Source organism: Magnolia sinica, chromosome 1, assembly GCF_029962835.1.
Source record: "Magnolia sinica isolate HGM2019 chromosome 1, MsV1, whole genome shotgun sequence".
Classification (NCBI taxonomy): Eukaryota; Viridiplantae; Streptophyta; class Magnoliopsida; order Magnoliales; family Magnoliaceae; genus Magnolia; species Magnolia sinica.
In genome coordinates this window covers 110,037,282-110,055,039 of record NC_080573.1, presented here as the reverse complement: position 1 = coordinate 110,055,039, position 17,758 = coordinate 110,037,282, and the positions used below count along the sequence as shown (strand labels likewise).

Below are 17,758 nucleotides of genomic sequence, written 5' to 3'. Positions count from 1 at the left end.
TAAAACATGTAAAATGTAAGATAATTCACATGAACTTAAATTAATGCAAGTTTAAGGAGTCTTCACCTCTAGTGTTGTTCCTTCCTTGAATATGGGTATGCGTTGAAGGATTAGGCCTTTAATCTAGTATTTAAGAATTTGGATGGTTAGATTCGATTTAAACTAACTGTTCTTGGCTCGATTTCTAAATCGAAGCATTAGGACAGGAAGGAGAAAAGAAGTATAAGAGGGAGAGATTGGCCATGGCATACCTGGTATCTCAACTTGCTACTCAGCGAGTTGTTTGATTCGAGCAGTCGTCCTCTTCTTCTTTTTTTTTCTGCTACGAATTTCTCTTCCCTTCTTTTTCTCTTTCTCTTTCCTCCTCTCGTTTCTTCCTCTCTTCCTCCCTACTTGTTTCTCTCTTTCTCCTCTCCCATTATTGAATGAGGGGGTTTTATAGGTATTAGAGTTTCTAGACTCTTTTACGAATTCCCTTGTGCAGATCTGCTTGCGCAGCAAGGAAACCAGAAGTGTTCCCTTATGTAATCTCTGTTTGCGTAAACAGAAAACAAGTGCATTGCTGTTTGGATTTTCTTCTTCTTTCTTCCTCAGATCAATTTAGATCCGGTGGTTTATTATCTGGATGCTTTGGATCTTGAAAGGGTAGATTTTAACAGTCCAGATCCTGATCTTGGGTGGGTTCTTGAGACAGCAGTTTCCGTAGGTTATGGTTCTTGCTTTCGTGAAAACGGTGCATGGGTTTCACATTCTGTAACTTTTCTACCTTCTTTCTATCGACGTGGAATTATTTTGTAAGGAGTTCGGACGGCTGGGATGTGATGATGGGTCGTGTAGATGGGTTTGAGGGTGAGAGACTTTCTCGAACTACCGTTAAAGGAAGGGTGAAGCTTTCTCTTGTGCTCGCTGCCGTGCACTTGCTTGTGAGGTAGATATATATGTCTAGGTGTGCATATAATTGGCAATATGGAAATCGAGATGCTACAATCTACCCCCCTTAAATGAAAATCTCAACCCGAGATTTGGTATTTGGATTAAACCGTTTATTCCTTATTTGAATATGGTTCGTAAATACATGGTGTCACGCCCCAAACTCGGAAACCGGGCTCACAAAATTCGCGATCGCCGAATCCGGCGCCGACAGCCTCCGTAGAACCTCCATTCTCGGCTCCCAGCGCCCATTCGCCAGATTCCGATCCTGGGATGTTACAAAGAGGATTTTTAACATCAGTTCAATTAGTAATAAGCATAACCAAAGGCATAACCCACAAACAACAACCAAAAACTCCATCACACTTCCACTATAATAAAAAACTTTACAAGTACAATGAGCATAAGGGAAATACAATGAAGATAGACTAAAAGCTCCAAAAGAAGATCAGCTACGCGCCCAAGCCTCAACGCTGCTGTGAACCAACGTCACCTGCACGCAACGGTCGTGCATAAGCTTATAGAAAGCTTAGAGGGTGGTGAAAGTGTATGCTTAAGGTGGTAATGCAGTTATGCAGTATCAGAGTAATGCGAAACATGCTGATGAATGTCAGGAATACCATTGGCCGTACCAAGGCCATGCGATGCAAGAATGATGTCGGCCATACCAAGGCCATGCAATGCGAAATGCAACTCAAGCATACAAATCTTCATCTAAGTCCACATATCAATACAGCTCAAAATCTGGAATATCACCGGGGTCTAGTACACTCCAAGCCAGATTGCCGCCCCATCGCGCGCAATAAGGTGAGTGGAAAAGACCTCACTATCCGCCTGCCAATATCGGGCTCGGCTTGTCAATAGCGGACCCATTCCTCGAGCTGGTCAGACTCAGCCTAGCATTGCCTCCTACTCTCGGGCGGGTAAGGCCGCACCCCCTTCCAACCGACCACGACACAGTGGAAAGCGCAACCGTCTGGTAATCGGTACTCAGCGCTCATGCATCCACTCGGTCTAGACGTTGGAGCAACCTCCTGGTACCATAAGGGTTTAGGGACTTTCACCTAGGGATATCTATCGCACCCCATGTAGAACAGTATTTCTGGTATCCAATCCTGCCAACCACGATGCGTCTGTGGAGGCTACGGCCCTGATGTCGCTAGGGCGTACAGTAACCATATCACACAATGCAAATGCATGAATCATACTATCCAGTCATACAGCAATCCTGCGCGTATCGTGCGCTCATGTAGGGCAACACCCCCTGTACGGGAGCCCCTAAACAATCTGCCCAAAGGCATATGCTATGATCAGTCAATTCTCATATCAAGCATACGTATGATGCATATGATCATGAATCATGGAACTAAACATGTTATATGGGATAGATGATATTCATAACGAAGATGGGCCTAGACGGCCTACACATCACATGCATGGGCCCAACAATGGGCCCTAGGGAAAGGCATAATGCGGACATTTAACCAACATTATACTTGCAATGTGGACGTCAAACCAACATTGCTCCCAAGGCACGACTGTCATAAATCATGTTGGGGTTGCACATTGCAATGGACCTTTGGTATATCCCATTAGGCCTTCAATACATCAAATGGGCCGTATCATATGGGCCTATATTCATTAAGTGGGCCACATCAATGGGCCCCACCAATGGGCCTTATGTACATTGCAATGGGCTATAACCTGTGGGCCTTAGAATGTATCAAACGGGCCTAATCTTATGGGCCTTACATGTGTCAAATGGGCCTCGACAGTTGGGCCCCATACGTGCATCAAATGGGCCTACTCACATGGGCCTTATATGTATCAAATGGGCCTCGCCAGTTGGCCCCATTACATCTTAATGGGCCTCGACCCATGGGTCCTAATACATCTTAACGGGCCTTAACCCATGGGCCCCTAACACATCAAATGGGCCTCGACCCATGGGCCCATAACACATCAAATAAACCTCGACCCATGGGCCTTACATGTAAATCAAAGTGGGCCCTAATCAAGGGCCAAAAATAATTGAGATGGGCCTCCCTCCATCATTATGTTAAATATGATATAATATATAATATATATGTAGCACATATAATATTATATATAATATAATATTTTATATACATATAAATATATATATATATATATATATACACACACACACAGAGCATGCACACACCCAGCACGCACGCACCCAGCACGCATCACAGTGGGCTCCACCGTCCAGGCGGACGATGGGGATAAAACACTTACATCACTGTGGGCTCCATGTGGGGCCCACCATAATGTTTATAATCCATCCAGACCGTTGATAAGGTCACACGGGCCCAAATGAAGGGTGAAAACAAATTTCACCTTGATCCCAAACTTCTGTGGGCCCAGAAAGGGTTCCAACGGTAGAGTCCAATTCACACTGTTTCCTTTGATGTGGGCCACCCGAGTCTTGGATCAGTCTGATTTTTGGGGTGGGCCCACGTCAGGGGTTGGCCCACCCTATGAACAGATTAGATGGCAAATGAACATCAAGGTGGGGTCCACGGCTACAGCCGTGGTGGCTATACGTCCGCCAGCCCGTCCGCTGGGCGCTGGCGCGCAGGCAGCGCTGCTGCCTTCTGACACAGCAGCAGTAGCTGCTGTGTTATATTTATATTTATTTTTATTTTTTTGTTTTCTTGAGGATTCTACTGGTGGGGTCCATGTCCAAGCAATCCACTCCATCCAATGGCCTTCCATGGCCCTAAGCAAGCAAAACAAGCCCAATATTGGACCTGTTTCGACGCATAAAAGCAATAGGGAAGGTTTTAATGGTGAAGACCACCATTTGCTACGGTATGGCCCGCCCGAAGGTCTGATTGGTCCCATATTTCGGCTCAACGCTTAAAAAGTGGTTGGGAAGGGAATGGATGGTATGGATTGAAAACATGCATCAAGGTGGGGCCTACATGAGTGGACCACCCCAAGGCTTGGGAAAAGCTAATATTTGTGTTTTCTTTCCAGTAACGTCCAGGGACGCTGGACGTTCCATACTCCTTGGAGGTGGGCCCTGCTTAGGTGGGCCACCAAGGGATGGATGGCAGGGTACTACACATATAAAGTGGGCCCCACTTTTAAATGGTTTGGATAAAATTCCTACCTCATGGTGGGGTCCATTCAAGTGGGCCACATAACCTCATAATCATCACAAGAAAAAAAATAAACTGAAAAATAAAATAAATTAAAAGAGAGAGGGATAGAGAGAGATAGAGGGTGAGATCCGCGTGATGGAGGGACCCCGGCACTATGGGCCCTCCCTTGCACTAAATCATACATCAAGTGGGTCCCCTTTACATGTGGGTCCATGGAATTGAAATCCAACGGTGGAGATCCCTTCTCCACTAAGATAGACGGTCTAGATGACCCTAAGTATGCAAGAAATAAACATCATGATGGGGTCCATGGAGAATGGCCCCATCATGGAATGATCATGATGATCCAAGTGGGCCATCGGCCACATCTTAGGGTCCAAAGTGAGATCCAAACCATTGATCGGTTGGCCTTACTTGGCCCATCTTAAAAGCATAAAAAACTATCCTATCAAAACACCCACCACTTGATCTTCTTGCTCCCTTGGCTTCCTTAGCTCCCTGTGCTCCTCTTTGATGGAGGAAGATGAAAAATGGATGGTTGAGATGAGAGATCTAGGGATAGAAAGGTGGGCCACACATGCATTTTCTCACCATGGGAGGGCTTGGAGAGGTCTTACGTATGGGATTTTTTTTTTGCTTAAGGGAGAGTTGAAAAGAGAGAGAGACTTGTAAGGGAGAGAGAGAGAGAGGGAATGATGGGTGATGGAGTGATGGATGGGAGAGAGGGATGGGGGTGTAAGAATTTTTTTGACTTTTTTGGCTAATGGTGTAAGAAAAGCATGGGTTGTGTAAGAGCTTTTTGACTTTGGGGGTTGCTTGGGAAAGGGTGAAAGTTGATGTGTACTTGACATGATGGGATTGATGTGACACCTCGTAGAGATTCTCTCAGTATTCGCACGCGCGGCGTTTTCTTACACCGAACGCTGGCCCACAACTCCCAACCAGGGTATCGCCTCGGCGCGCAAGTCGCGGCATCGGAACCGCGGCGACGACGCGGTCGCTAAGGTATAAGTCCTGGGTTGAGTCGACTCGGGTTGACGGCATGAGAATCCAGGTCGCGCGCAAATACTGATTAAGGGTCGAAGGTTGCCGGAATTCGACCGGGAAGACCGCGAAAGCCTATGGAACGGTACGGTCTAGGATATGGGGCTTACACATGGTCCCAATTGAAAGTGCATTGGTTTGTTAATTAGCGTGAGTGTTGAGTCAGTAGCCCTATAAGAAGATCATTTGAGCGTTTGCCTCAACTGGATGTGTGCTCCAAACTTTTCAAAGGTAAACTTAGCCTCACATCCCATGTCCCAAAACCCCCAGGTACATAAAATCCTTAAAAATGGATAGAATAACATAAGGTTTAAAGTGTTTTGAAAATCAGAAAAATCTCTAAGTTTTCAGATTTTATCAATATATCAAGCCCACCTCGATGAGATCGAACACCAATTATCGATGTCCTCGGAATACAATCGATATCATCGAATTGAGGACTACTTGTGTCCAGCAACCAACTTGATCTTTGGATAAAATTATCGATGAATCGATGGAACAATCGATATCATCGGCATTCAATTTCGAGATCATCGAGACGACTCGATATAATCGAATTCTGGTCTGTTTGTGTCTAACACGCTTCTAAGGCAAATCATACATTTATCGATGACTCGAAGGAAGCCTCGATATCCTCGGAATTCAAACTCCAGTGATATCGATGGACCTTCGATGTTATCGATTTCGGACCAAACTGTCTAGCAAGCTTTTTAGGAAAATTCTCTTTAAATGATTCGAGGAATCGAGGTTCCTTCGATAATATCGATATTCAAATATCGATCATATCGAATCTTGGTCATTATCATCAAATTTGGACAATGGAGTGTCCAGCGAGCTTATAGGAAAATCTTCTATAAAAGATCGATGAATCGAAACAAGTATCGATATCATCAACATTTGAAATCTGATGACATCGTGGGAAGATCGATAATATCGAAGCCTGCTGTCCCAATTCTTAGCCTGCTCTCTTGTTTTTCATTGTTGAGGAATTGAATCATGGGTCGATGAAATAGGAGTTCGAAATATAATGACATCAAAGCATGTTCGATATGATCGACCTGTGTATAAGAGATTCATCAGTGATTGTCAGAAGAGTTCATATCATCGATCCATCCCTCGATGTCTTCGAAAGTATACGTTCGATGATATCGAAGATAGCTCGATAATATCGAACTCTATAAAAAATCTGACTATTTTATTACCATTGGATCTCTTTGCCTATTTAAGGAAAGCCTGTTATTGGTTGCTGTAATGAGAAAAATAAAGAGCCTTGAGAGAGTCCTGCATACTATTTACCCTAAGCACTTTTTCTCATAGGAGTTCATCCTCCAACCCACCCTCATCATTAATATTCAATAGAGTGGATTGGGGAATGAACTTTCGCATTCAAGGATCATCTAGCTACCACCTTAATGGCAAATCATTGAGCTGGGATATCTTGAATGCTTAAATACTTAGAATAACTCTGTCTCTAAAATAGAAAAATATTTAATAGAGTAGGATTCCAACATAACCTTGACCCAACCTGTTGCCTTACATTGAAGCATCATAAGTGTTGCGGATCAAGGGAGTTGAAGATCTTTCATTATCAAGGAGGAGATCTTCATCAACGTACTTAATGGGGCTCGTCTACTTATCTGTAAGTAATTAGAGTTCAGAGATCTTGCTGATCATTCCTTTGTGTAAGATTGAGTCACAGGTGATTCTCACCCCTTTTAAGTCCTCATAAGAGGCCTTCAACAGGAGAATACATGTGGGTGCTGTGTGTTGACCCTTGCTCTTAGTGAACATAAACTTAGGTCCTTAGTGTAGGTCCTTGGCCTGTGTGACCTAAAACTTAGGTGCTGTATGTTGACCTTTGCTCTTGTGTAGGACATAAACTCTAGGTTCTTTATGTGGATCCTTAGCCTATGTGTCCTAAAACCCTAGGTTCCTTGTGTGGATCCTTTGTTCTTATGTAGGGCATAAAACCTGGGTGCTGGGTGTTGACCGTTGCTCCTATGTGGAGCATAAACTTGTGTCTCGTGAAGGCATGTCTAGGTTCCTTGTGTAGGTCCTAGAGTCGACCTTGTGTGGGTTGTGACGATTAGAGATGAACCTGATTTAAAACCTTTGTTAGTGAAATCCGGTACACTCAAGGGTTGAGTGCATCTGCCGGGAGTAGAGTAGGGAAGTAGCCGAACTAGTATAAACGACTATGTTTGGGATTGTTATTTGCATTTTACTTTTTTGTGTTTACTTTGGATGTTCACATGATGCATGATTACATGATTGTTTAGAACTGATAAGTATCACTTTCCACACACAGTCACTCATTTAAGCCATCTCAGACTAAGGATACACACACACACACACACACACACACACTGTTTAGGTTCTACTTAGTCTTGTGATTGGATCCTCTAATTGGTTTGGAAACTATTAGAGTTAAATTGATGATATCTTGACATTTACATATTAGATCAAGATAACGGTAATAGGATTTTCAATTGTCGTAAAATTTTATAAAAGTCCTATTCACCCCCCCTCTAGGACATCTTGACCTATTCCTACTTCAACTAAAGCGGTCATTATCGCAATTTCACCGATCATTCTAAATCCTTGGGGAATATGATAAAAATTTTCATTTTCACAATAAAAGTATCCTAGGTTTCATAAAGGATAGGCCAAATTATCCATTCCCCATTGAACCTAAGTTTTGGTGTCATCCTTTAGATGAAAGGTTTTAAATTCCAAAAATTATTTTATATTGACAGCCCGTCAATTCCAGAATTTTAATTTCTGATCCATATGTTCATTTTATTCAAAATTTGGAACTTAAGCCCCTAAATTATTCTTGACACTCCATAAAAATTCACAAGGCAAGATTCCAAGGTTTGGGGGATGTTTCACCCTTGTGAGATGAATAAAATATTGCTGTTCAGCAGCAATTTCCACTGATTTTTTCTACTATTAGATTTTTATAGAAATTTATACAAACCTAATTGAGATGAAATTTTAGATGTAGGTTTATGAAGATTTAAGTGATCTATTGAAAATTTTTCAAAATTTTCTGATTTGTCTTCTTTATGCAACTAGTGGAGATTTCACAGTATGTCAGAATTTCGTTGAAATATTCAAAAATCTTGGAATAAATTAGAGAGTCTCTATTCTCATAAGGGAAACTTGTTCTTCTTGATTGTGACCCTATTTAAGGATGACTTTTAGTTCAGAACCAAGTTCTACTAAAATTGGGACACAAGTTAATTAAATGTAAACTCATCTAGGGAGATTTAGGGATACCAATTCCCTATCAATACTAAAATTAATAAGAATAGATTAGTTCTACTTCCATCTTTAGATAAGAGCCCAAAAAATTAACTCACCTTAATATTTGAGTCGTGCAAACATGGTATCTAAATCTAAGTTTAGACTTGCTGTAACCCAAAGGATATATATGCACCTGGATGTTTTAAATTTCTCACATCTCTTAAATTTCTCACATCTCAAATAAGGATTCGAACCTAATTAATCTTAACTTAACTATTTGTTTAACATTCATGATAATAGAGATTGACTCACTCTGGCAAGTGGTTTGCTAGGTTCGAATTCGACGGACGACACCTAGGTTACTCTTCACTCGACTATGACTCGGCGAGTAAGTAGCTTGGGACTAACCGTTAATTGTTGGGATAGATTGAATATCATCATATTTCAAAATGAGAGTAGGTCAACGAAACTCACTAAGGTAGCTTGTTAGCAACTTGTCACAAGCTGGTTGTACAAGGCCTCATTTTGTCTAGTTCAATAGTTCAGTTGAGTTAATCTGAATCTTGGACCTAAATTCGAGAAGAGGAAGAAAGGAAAGGAGAAGAATAGAAGGTGGAAGATCGAATAAGAGAAAGTGGGTGTTATTGGGTCGTTACCAAGTTGACTTAATTGAGTCCATTGTGTCCAAGGTCATGGTTGATCTGAGTTTACTCGATTTAGCCCATCTTTATAGTTATTGGTCCATGACATTCAAGTTCTCATCGATTCACCACTGTGCTCAAGATCTGGTTGGAATCACGTTAAGTCAAACTGAGTCCTATCGAGTTAAGTCGAATTCAAGGTGAACTAGCCTTTACTTCTCAATTTGGAATGCTAATTTGAGCTTAAGCAATAGTTAATATAGAGTTTTCGAATTTCATATTTGATTGGTTAACATAGGGTTTGATCTTTCCCTGAAGAGAAACATTCATGTCTATATAATGGTGTTCAATTGGATCAAGATTGGGAGCACATTTAAGCTATTCAAAGTAGTAAAATTGGGTGCTTTGATTCTGCAGTGATCTCAAGTTAAGCAAGAAGAAAATCCACACCCAATGTGAGGTTTCTCCCTTTAAGCTTTCCACTTAAGTTCGTTAATCTTACTATAAATGACATATATTATTTTGTATTTGGAACCTCTTAAGCTTCTTAATTAATCTCTTAGTTTCACTACTCGAATATGCTAGTACTCTGTGAAATTAACTCGTGAATTGAATGATTGACATGCCTCTTTAATTATAGTAAGCATGAACGATTTGATTGCTACACGTTATTTCAAGTTGAAGATTGATTAATCAATTAGATGTTTGCCACTTGTGATTACTTGATGATATTTTTGAGGTCCTCAAACTAGTGGACATTTCTGTCTGATGGATTAAATGAAATTTGTTGTGGACTTACCATCTTATGGATCATTTGCTCCTATGTGGCTTTTGGGGATAATCCATTTTATCGCATCCTTTAATGGATTATTTGACCTATGCGGCTTTGATGGAATATTTGCCCTTTTACAACTTTGATGGTTTATTTGTTGTAAACTTGTTGATTTTTAGGTTATTATGCGGAGTTCTTTATGATTTTCGAGTGACGCCAAAGTTCGCGTGTCGATTTTCTATTCATCTTGTGGATTTCACTTGTATTGTGATTTTTGAGTGAAGCTGAAGTTCATTTGTTGATTTTCTAGCTACCGTGCATAGTTCCATATGATTTTTAGGTGAAGTTGAAGTTCATTTATTGATTTTCTAGTTACCTTGCAGAGTTCCATATAATTTTTAGGTGAAGCGGAAGTTCACTTGTTGATTTTTTTAGTCAACTTGCGGAGTTCATATACAACGTGATTTATGGGTGAAGTAGAAGTTCATGTGTTGATTATCTGATTATTTTGATGTGTTCATTTGTATTATCGTTCCTTGTACATTTTATTAATAATGGAATTATGGCGGTTCGCTATATTCTTGTGTATATGATCATGAGTTAGAATTTCATTGCTGAGTATATCTCTTTCTATGTCTTGCAAACTATACTGATTATGAATATTGGATTTGTAATCTTAGAGGGTATTCCTCACTGCATTAGTCATTGACTCTATTAAAACATATCAGTTGATGCAGGTGTAGAGCAAGCCGTCATTGTTTACCTGGTTGTTAGAAAGGGTCGAGTAGTTGGGAAACTAGATGAGATTCCAGTGGAGCATGTTGAGCTTCATCATTAGTTGGTAGATTTCCATTTAGCATACTTCTAGTATTTGGGTTGTTTAAGTTCTGTATAGGCACTACATTTGAATTTTTATTATGAATGGAAAATTTTTACTCAATACATAGTTTACTCCGCTAGTAAATGTTGCTAATTTTGAATATTGACAAGATTGTTTAAATTTAGACTTTAAATCTTAAGGTTAACACTCGGGATTTTGAAAAATGACTAGTATATTTGGGTTACGAAAATCGGGGTGTTACAAAGTTGCTCTCACAACTCCTCTATTTTTGTACAACTCGTTTGAGGGGCCGATGTCTCTCGCTACAAGGCCTATTCTGCTTCTTCGGAATAATGATCAATTTCCTTGATCCTATGGCTCCCGTGAGGGGGATCTTATTGAAATGTAGTCGTGTTCCCATTGTGGGAAATTAAAATTGAAAAGCACTCCCAGTCGGGGGAGGCTGAGATGATGGGAAGTGACACCCCACGTTGGGTATTCGCCACATTCCGCTGGTTGAGCTGGGCTTGACACTAATCCCCTTTATGGGTATTCGCCAGTGCTGCTCTAGGCTTCCTGTCGGGGAAGCTGCTGCTTGAAATTAATTTGAAATCCCTGTTGCAAGATGTGCTAGAAATTGACTAAAGACCATGTTTGTAGGATTGGTTTGAAACTGAACTAGAATTGAATGGAGACCTTGTTTGTAGGATTGGTTTGAAATTATGCTGGAAATTGATTGAAGACCCTATTTGCATGATCAGTTTGAAACTGTGTTGGAAATTGATTGGAGACCCTATTTGCAGGATCAGTTTTGAAACTGAACTGAAAATTAACTGGAGCCTTGTTTGCAGGATCGGTTTGAAATTGAGTTGCAAATTGATTGGAAGCCTTAACTGCGAAGCTGTCCTGAAATTGATTGGGGATCTTGTTTGCAGGATCAATTTGAAACTGATTGAAAATCCTGGCTATGGGATGTGTTCGAAATAGATTGGAAGCCCCATCTATGAAATTGTCTTAAAATTAACTGGAGATCCTGTTTGCAGGATCGATTTAAAATTAACTCCTAGCTACATGAGGGTATTGAAAGAAGTGCCCCATGGTCGAGGGTTGCGTTGGCTGGTGTCGATGGTCTTGTGCGTAGTCTGACAGTTGTGCTTGATTTGAATTGGAGGCTGGAAGAAACCCATGAGATGATTGTTTTTGTTTTTGAACTAGACAAACTTGGTTGTTGGTTGCGGCGGCTTGTGCCTGTATGAATTGCCAGAACATGTCTTGCATTGCTTTTACACCTTGTGCCAATTCTTGGATGTAAGCCATTGGTGTGACTTCTGCCTACTGTAACTGTGCAGGCTGAGCTTCTGCGAGATTGAGAGCATGGAAGGGTTGAATGGCTTCCTCATGGTGATCTATTGATGTTTGTGATCTGGTGCAGATTATACTACGATAAGGGAGACTTTTTCGAGGATGCCTGACTCGTGGTGGCGTAAATTTTTTATGTTCTTTTTAGTATGAATGTTGATGCAGATGCATATGCAAATGCAAATGTGCGAGAACTGGTATTCCTCAGGAATTTGTAAGGTTTTGTTTTTCAAGTCGGGTTGTAACTAGTGTGGCTAATTTATCCCCAGTAGAATCACCATTCTATGAATGCTGAAGGGCGAATTTCCCGAGGGGACGGGAGATTGACTTTTCTTTCTAATGGTTGCCTTGCTCGAGGGCTTTCGTTTGGGGTAAAAGGGTATTATATTTGACCAAAGTCACCACTAACCAATTATTACGATCCTACAGTTGGTTAAACGATGTAAAAATGCTTAAGATTGTGAATCCAAAGATCCTTGACCCTAAGATGGCTCATGAGTTTTTGTTCCAGAGATTTCGAGTAAGGGACCGCGGTTATAGAGAGGGTGTTAGGCACCCACTCTGTCCGTACAGGTCTACGGTCTAATTTCTGAGGAATAGGACTTGTTCTCATGTGTAGAAAATGTAATGCGATGCAGTATCAATGGTAATTGATCGATCTAAATTTCTGATGGGTAGGATCCAATTATATTTGCAGGCCATAAAGCATACGTTCGAAACGATCGAATGCAGGGTGCAAAGTATATATGTATGGGATGCTTGATGATATATTGATGCTTATGATAAAACAACGGCTAACTGGCTAAGGTTTCTGGTTGACCTGCTCCGATTATATCGGTAAGCCGCAAAGCATATGCCCGCCAATCAAATATGGGAAAATGATGGAATGCAATGACAAAATGATGGCTAACTGGTTAAGGTTTTTGGCGAACCTGCTCTGATTATATCGGTAAGCCATAGAGCATAAGCCCACCAGTTAAATACGGGAAAATAATGAAATGCAATGTAATATCGATGTATATGTGGAGCAAGGGAGTTGAGAAGGAAATGAATATTACATGATGTTAATGCTCTGATTTAATGAAATTAGTTGAAGTTAAATGGTTGGATGAATGATAGTGTCGCAAGGCAAGATCGAGTGGCTCAGATTTGAACTTATGTGGCTTAGGAGGCTTGGACTTTGGTTAGGCTAGGCTAAACCAGGGATTGACTCTCTTCATTCTCACTCTGACTCTCCTTAGTGGAGGAATGGAAGGGGATTCCTTGGGTGAGGGGGGATGGTTGAAAATGGGAGTGGATGAGTCCTTGAAATGAGAAAGGGAGGGGGCTATTTATAGCCTCCAAACCTAGTTTTTCTTATAATTCCTAGTGATCCTAAGGGTAAAAGGTGATTAAGGGTTAGGATTTGAGATTTTCACATGGCATCATCTAATGGGTTGGATGAGGTAGTAAAATGGTAATTTTGGGTAAGAAGATGGGTATTAGAGTAAATACACCTCAACCGCACACTTAGGGTCTGAAAAAGAAAATTTTCACATACTTGAGGGATGCCACCCCAAAGAGGAGGAGAGCCATGGGAGGTATAAACTGGTTGCCATCAATCCCCACTTGGACTCACTACTTTGGTAGGCAACCTCCTCCAAGCATGTGGAGGCTCTACTGTGAAGGTTGTTGCTTCGAGGTTTTACATATTTCTCCAATTGGGCTTGATTTGGGGCTTAACTAGGTGAGTTGACTGGGTCGTTTGATTGGGTTAGGCTGACCGAGTGAGTTGACTTAGTGAGTTAATTAGGTGAGTTGACTAGCTGAGCTGACTTAAGCCTCTAGGGTTTCAGGTTCCTGGGGTTTAGGGTTAGGCTGACTAGGTTTACTGGGTTGAATGGGTTGAGTTTAGGGTTTAAGATTGGGGTTCCTGGGGTTTAGGATTCTAGGGTTAAGGTTTAAGATTGGGGATTTGATTGACCCTCATCAGTTCAAACTCAATCAGCTTATCAGCCTGGGGTGGGGTGTCTACACTCTACATTTCTTATGAAATTTTACAATCAATAGCCGTAGAAGGGGACCGATTCAGCAAGTAACAAGTTATGTTAATGGCCTTAGTCCACATTTACTTGCCAAACCTGTAACGGCCCGACCGACATTGTACGATATTGTCCACTCTAGGCACAGCCCGCACAGTTTTGTTCTCAGGGTTTCCCCCAAAATGCCTTGTACAAGGAAGGTCCGAACCACACATATAACCACCATTACTTTGGACAGCGCTTCCGATGTGGGAGAAGTTCAACCTTCCACTGCATATATAGTAACCTGCCAGCACAGTAGCTGGCCAACCACTAGTAGCTCACCAAGCCCTTATGCCCCGCCCATATATGCAACAGTGACGGGGTGTCACAATATCCCTCATCGAGGGCAGAGCCGTCCTCGGCTCTAATACCATTTATAACGGCCCGACCAATATTGTACAATATTGTCCGCTCTGGGCACAACCCGCATGGTTTTGTTCTCAGGATTTCTCCAAAAAGGCCTCGTATAAGGAAGGTTCGAACCACTCATATAACCACCATTACTTTGGACAGCGCTTTCGATGTGAGACAAGTTCAACCTCCTACTGCCTACACAGTAGCCTGCCAACCACTGGTAGATCGCTCAGGCTCTTAGGCCCCGCCCACATCAGTGTCCGCCCACATGTGCCTACCCACATGTGCAATAGTGACGGGGCATCACAAAACTCAATATTACTGATCATACATGGGGCCCTCTCTAAAAGAGTTTAATTCATCCGCTCAGCTACACCATTCTGCTCTGGTGTGTGACGCATTGTATTGTGCCTCACGATCCCTTCATCTTTACAATACCGATTGAATTTCTCAGAAGTGAATTCTCTACCGTTATCTATATTCAACACTTTCACCTTTCACCCTAACTATTTTTCCACCATCGCCTTCCACTGTTTGAAGTTAGTGAAAACGTTGGATTTATTTTTCATAAAATAAACCCACACTTTTCTGGAATAGTTGTCAATGAATGTGATAAACCCTGACAACCTTCTACTAAAAACCACGAGCGATGACCCCCATACATCAGAATGCACATAATCTATAACCCCCTTACAAACATGTTTTCCATATTTAAAAGACAACCTCAAATGTTTACCATATATACAATGCTCGAATATACTAAAATTAAAACTTTTAAAAGCTGATATTAAACAACGGTCAGAAAGTACCTCCATCACCCACTCGCTTATGTGGCCCAAGCGCGCATGCCACATACGTGCAAACATGGAATCCACTACAAACATTGCAGCTTCACCAGAAGTACTCCCAATCAACTTATAAATGTTTTCATTCCTCTGCGCCTTCATGACCATGAGCGCTCTCGTTGAAACTTTAAGGATACGATCAAACCCAATGAATTTGCACCGTAGTGCCTCGAGTGCACCTAGAGATATCAGGCTCTTTCTCAACTTAGGAACATATCTTACTTTGGTCAAGATATGCTCCATGCCATCAAATATCTTGATGCATACTGATCCAACACTAAACACGTTACAGGCAATGTCATTGCCCATAAACACCTAGGTACCATCTCTCTCATTGTAACTGGTGAACCAACTCCTATAAGGGGTCATGTGGTACGAAGCCCTCGTATCCAAAATCCATTCTCCATCAGAATACCAGAATTGTAATGCAGTCAGCACGTCACTACCATTCATCTCCTCACTGGATTCTGTAGTATTGTCCTCCATGGAAGAACTCTCTGAATTCTCCTTTCTCGACTTAAGATTCTTACAATCCTTCTTCATATGCCCGATCATGCCACAATTCCAGGACTTCAACTTTCTTTTGCCCTTGCCCTTAGATTTGGACCTTGATCGTGAAGATCCACTGTCCGGCTCAGAATTTCTCCCCCTTGTAACTAGTGTATCTATAGAAGCACCCATGTCATTGTTTTTCTTTCTCATCACCTTCGACTGTAGGGATGAGATAGCGGTATCAATGCTAATGGTCGTTCTACTGGTGCACAAAGAGTCTTTGAATGACTCATATGATGCTGGAAGAGAGTTCAATAGTATATATGTTTCATCTTCATCTTTCATCGTTTCCTCCACATCTAATAGCTTGAAAATAAGCCTATTGAAGTTATTTATATGGGCCACAACATCAGCCGCCTCTGTCATCTTCAGATTGAATAACTTAGCTTCAGATACAAACATTTTTTAAAGAGACTTCTTCGCATAGATGTTTTCTAATTTCGCCCATCGAGTAGCAACACCAAAACATTCTAACAACCAACATGGATTTTCTAGATTTTCTCGATGGGATTGAGCATATGTCAATGGCATCGTTAGCATCGAGAGGTCCATTGATGCCATTGAAAGACCCCTGTTATTGACATCTTTAAGACATCAACAACACAAAGTTCATCAAGATCTCTATGGATCACTGATATTCAATGCAAGCCATCGATCTGATGAAAATGACCATAACTCCCTCATTACATGTCTAATTTTAGTGATCTTGTACTCATTGAAAAGGTAATTTGATGAACTTTTAAATGACTTTAGAATCATATTATTTGGACACCATTTAACTGTCCAAAAGTGAACCATAGTGAATACCAAGCGTGGCATGCATTTACCTCTAATTAAATAGTTCAAGTAGAGTGTCTGAGTTTAGATGAAAGATAAGATCAAACTTAGAATGATTATTTGATTGTATTCCCTGATTTAAATGTTATTGTTGAATATGGACTACACAATATCTTCTATTTCAACAGTTGGTTAGATGCCACTTGGGATCATGGTTTTAGTGGGGTCCATTATTTGATTGTTTAATTTGACAGACAAACGCCATGCGTATAGTTTCTGTGTGCACGTGTAGATAGTCACACCCAACCAAATAACTCATCTCCTATAGGTGGGGCCTACCCGTGATGTTCATGTGTAATCAAAACTCTATTTTTGTTCTCTTTATTGTTAGAATTGAGCTTGAACTTGCTGTAGATCTTGGCAACAATTTCAACCAGGAATGGTGTGTTAATTGGACACGTATTTTCCAATTAAGGTGATTTTCACATGAGGTCCATGTTCGTCCCCATTACGGTGGTACCTTACCATAACCAATTAGAGGGGATTACGTGTGATTTGTACGGATGAGTATGGAGTGCCCAGAGATTTGCAGATATATACGGAGGAGATTTCTCAATAAGTGGAGCTAGGACATATTAGGCATTGCCGTGTGTTACTAGAGCGGCCGAGAGAAAGGCGGTCGAGCTCGAGTGATTACAAGATAGGTGGCGAAAGAAGAAGCAAAGGAAGCAGAACATGGGAAGTATCTAGAAGCTAAGTAGTGGGGAGCAGTTATAGTAACCAACAGAATGTGGGAAGGATCCAGAATTGCTAGATCAAAGCTATAAATAGAAGAGGAATTCAACAAGAAAAGACGTCTCACACCAACCCAAATAAACTAAATCTATCTTTCAAATTATCTTGTCAATTTACATTCCTTAGTGTAATTGTTTACTTTCTTTATTAAGTAAATTACATTTCCTTAGAGTAATCTTTAATTTTTGAGCTTACCGATATAAATTCCTTAGTGTAATTCGTAGTGGTAACCAAATTAAACGATAATTTTAGCTATAATTCGAGTCTATGCTTGTCACGCCCCGAACTCGAAAACCGGGCTCACAAAATTTCCGATCGCCGAATCCGGCGCCGACAGCCTCCGTAGAACCCCATTCTCGGATCCCGGCACCCATTCACCAGGTTCCGATCCTGGGATACTACAAGGAGGGTTTCAAATCATCAGTC

General features: G+C 41.2%; 1 pseudogene; it reads right to left on the bottom strand.

Moving 5' to 3' along the window:
• Window positions 1-16,162, bottom strand: part of LOC131248348 (ABC transporter A family member 8-like) — an 84,091-nt pseudogene extending 67,929 nt beyond the window's left edge.
• Between the last annotated feature and the right edge of the window lie 1,596 nt (window positions 16,163-17,758).